Source organism: Onychomys torridus, chromosome 6 (genome assembly GCF_903995425.1).
Source record: "Onychomys torridus chromosome 6, mOncTor1.1, whole genome shotgun sequence".
Taxonomy (NCBI): Eukaryota; Metazoa; Chordata; class Mammalia; order Rodentia; family Cricetidae; genus Onychomys; species Onychomys torridus.
Genome location: NC_050448.1, coordinates 62,761,988 through 62,766,278, shown reverse-complemented (window position 1 = coordinate 62,766,278; position 4,291 = coordinate 62,761,988).

The window sequence follows — 4,291 nt, the reverse complement described above, 5'->3', positions numbered from 1 at the left end:
TATTTTTCCCTCTTATTCCTAGCCACAAGATGGGGTTGAAGTGCAGCTAGTCAGGGTCACTATTTTCCAGGCTGCAGTGATATCTTCAGGGAAGGTGTGAGGATCAAGCCTCACGAGAGCCAGTCTTGGGATGTTTGTGAGACAGTGCTTGAAGCATTCATGGTTTTAGGATAGAAATGAAAGCCAAATGATAGCCTGTTTTGGAGGTCACAGAGGGCAAAGATGCCCATGGTGTAGGAGAGAAGAAAGCCTATAGGCGGAGACGTGATAAATAGAGGGTAAGGCTCAGACAGGTAAGAGCAGATGAATTTGGGGCAGCACAATCCCAATTCCAGTTTTCTTCTGTGCAGTGAGCCACCCCAATGTCTGTCCAGCTAGATGAGTTAAACTATTTCCTGCTTTGTTTACGTGAACATGAGTGGGGTTCCTGCCACCTGTGGCTCCCAACATCCTGATTAATCACAGACTGTATCTGAGGAGATACCTGAGGATAGTTCTGTGATAGTCATTAGAAGGTTGACTTCAATACTTAATGTGCTTAATGAACTCCTGTGGTCCATGGTGAAGGTCCCACTTGTGTTCAGTTTAACTCATGACCAGAGGAAAAATTACCTCAGCCTGTAAATGGTCAGTGGTCAGTTTAAGCACTGTAGCTTGTTTCCAATACATGCTTCTGGGTAAGTGAGTTGAGAGACTTTTTTTCTTTTTCCGAGAGATGTATATGATGGTACATGTTTTAAAAATATCTGAGGAGACTTACTAGATTGAGTGGAATAGTTTTGAAATAGTTGAGCTTGAGTTACTGTTGGTGAGGCTGACTTGGTATCAGTAGTCGCCTGTCTGGATTATCCATAATTGATGAAATATAACCAGAAGAAAGCCAGGTGATGGTGGTGCACACTTTTAACCCCAGCCCTTGGGAGACAGAGGCAGGTGAATCTCTGAATTTGAGGCCAGCCTGGTGTACAGAGCAGGTTGAATTCCAGGACAGCCAGGGATATACAGAGAAACTCTGTCTCACAACAACAACAACAACAACAACAACAACAACAACAACAACAACAATGTGGTGTATACTTATCTTTAGGTCCTTTAAAGCTGAGATTCACACTCTCAGGGGACCTTCCTGTTTTGTGCTCATAGTATATCTGAGTAGAATTCTAATTAATAAGCATGGAGGGCAGGAACAGAATGGATTTGGGGGTCTGAGAACCTAGGTCTTTGAGGTCTGGAGGCACTCTGTGTCTGGCATTGCCACAATAAAATAGTTAGAATTTTGGAACTTAATGTTTCCAGTGTTAATATATATAACACTGGGCAGGGGCACATGACTAAATGGAACCTGGATTGGATGCATGTGTCAGCAATCAGCATTTCTTCCATTTTCTAAGACGTTAGTAAAGTTACAACTTTTACTTGTTTCTTCAAAGACAAATAAGGGACACTTGCAGAGTGACAGCACAGACCTGGCACAATTTCAGGCTAAGAATGTGGAGTTAATGTAGTAAAGCAAATGTTTCAGTGTAGCAGCCCTTTACATTCTTTAACTGTACTGAGAATGTGGGCTGACACCAACCGTGTAATGGCTGTATGGAGACAGGGAAATGACCCTGCTCCAGTATGCCCTGGTGTGCGCCCAATGGAGTGTGTTAGTTGTCCCAGAGTGCTGTGGACCGACAACAAAATTGTATGTTGTTCAAGGGCATTGATAACAAACTGAGTGGCCACAAATAAAACTGTTCTTTCGTACTCTGTGACTAGCACTGAATAATTTGGGGTTTCTAAAAATGGGAAGGCGTTTGATAATCTTCCGAGCTCTGGACCATCTGCAGACCAATTCCATTTGCTTGGAGTCAGATGTGGAAAGAATCGGGAGTCAGACTTGAAAAGGCTCTTTTGACAGAGCAGGACAGATGATGCTATGCCCAAGAGAATGATAGTCTGTCAAGACGTGGTCATCGACTTTACTTTAAGGATGTTCTGCCATATGGTCTTCTCAGGAAGCTAAAGATCAGGTTTCAACATCTAGCACACACACATTAATAAATCATGTTATTGAACTAAGGGCAGGAACTACCGCTGCCTGCATCTGGAAAGGAGAATTTACGTGGAGCTGTGGGAAGTGGAGGAAGGGAATTGACCTGGGCGGTGAGTGGTTGGGGAAGGGTGGTATGTCTTGGGAAGGATAGTTAATACAATATTTATTAGGACTGCAAGGCACTAGGGAGTTTTCTATGACCTTTGTCAGGAAAGTATTCCCACCAAATCAAAAAAGACATCCATCCCTATAAAAGTGCTGAATTTCAGAGTTAAAAACAAATCAATTGGGAAGAGATTTGGAACTGTGGCAATCATTTTTGAAATTTACTTACAAACCAACTTTGCTTGCTAGGACAGAGAGACACCTTCCCATCTTTCTGAAGGAGAAATCTGTTGTGACATTCCACTAGCATTTAAGGCAAAATTGAGACTTCCAGTGTTGAGCAGGAGCTGGATGATTCTAGCTGAGGTCTCCCACCCAGAGTTGCACTTAGTGCCTACGGCTCTTCCTTTATCCTGGCATAGCTACATCTGAGTTTTCAATGAATGATATGCTGCGAGAAAGACACTAGATGTTTTAGAAGACAACTTTAAAAAGTTAGAAATCCAATGTAATATTTCAATATTTATTTAATTATATATACTTTATACCAACAGTATAATTACTATTATTAAAATAAATATTTAAATATTTATAATATGCTTCCATTCAATATTCATTTATTAGTATTTGATAATATTGGTCTCGGATCTTCAAGCATCCCTCCTGGGCCAGCTCAAGTATCTGAGACTACAGGCATGTGGCACTGTGTTCAGCTTTTAAATAAGCCCAAGACATTAAATAAACAAAAGAGCATCTATGATTACTAATTAACCAGTTAAGTTTGGAGCTAGAAGGGAAACCAAGAACTTTGAGCATGCCAGGCAGACATGCTATAACGCTACACCACCAGTCCTGGTGTTCACTCTGAAGCTTCCAGTGGCCCGTAGGGAACTTCCACTGCCCCTCGCTGAATTTGAGGACATGTTGGGAACCAGTTTTGCCTCCGAGAAAAAGAGGCATTCACAGAACTAGAGGGCATCTGGCACTGAAAAGCAAGTTACAGGCTAGCATTCACCAGAGAGATCCTGTTATATATTATTTAAGCAGAAGATAACTGTTGCAGATCTTGGACACAGGGGTGGTATTGAACTCTGCGTTTATTTCCTGAGGTATTTTGAGACTGAAAGATTCAAAGGAAGGCAGAACCTAGAAGCAAGGCCTGAAAGGACTGTTTTGAGGCAAAGGCTGGAGGAGGTGGCATAGGAGGACCAAGCAGCCAGGAAGCTCTCACCTAGGCAGATGCTCAGAAGGCCAGGCAGAGACAGAGATGGAAAGGAAGAGAGAAAGCAAGGGCTCTGCTAACAAGCAGCATTTCCAGATTTTACAGGGCTCTGTGCTTCTGATAACTGAGTTTTAATTGACTTTAGAATATCTCAGAGACACAGTACTTATGAATGAAAAACAACCTCTTGGGAACTTGATATGTAGGAAAGACAAAATAGGTACAGTACCTCTGGGGGCCCTGCCTCCATGCATTCTAGTGAGGATGTGTATCTCTGGGGCCCTGCCTCCATGCAGTCTAGTGAGGATGTGTATCTCTGGGTCCCTGCCTTCATGCAGTCTAGTGCAGATGTGTATCTCTGGGGGCCTGCCTCCATGCAGTCTAGTGAGGATGTGTATCTCTGGGTCCCTGCCTCCATGCAGTCTAGTGAGGATGTGTATCTCTGGGGCCCTGCCTCCATGCAGTCTAGTGAGGATGTGTATCTCTGGGGCCCTGCCTCCATGCAGTCTAGTGAGGATGTGTATCTCTGGGGCCCTGCCTCCATGCAGTCTAGTGTGGATGTGTATCTCTGGATCCCTGCCTCCATGCAGTCTAGTGCGGATGTGTATCTATGGGGGCTCTGCCTCCATGCACAAGCTAGTGCTGATGTGTACCTCTGGGGGTCCTGTCTCTATTCAGACTAATGCGGATGTGTACCTCTGGGGGCCCTGCCTCCATGCAGTCTAATGATGATGTGTACCTCTGGGGGCCCTGCCTCCACGCAGTCTAATGATGATGTGTACCATGGTCTGACCATTGGCCAGTGTCATCTCATTTTGTGGCTTTGGAGTCCTTAGCCTTTTACCAGGATCTGGCAATCTAGAGGCTTTTCATCAGAGCACGGGAACATAAGGTGAGTTGCTATTTCTGTGGTCCCAGGCTGGAGC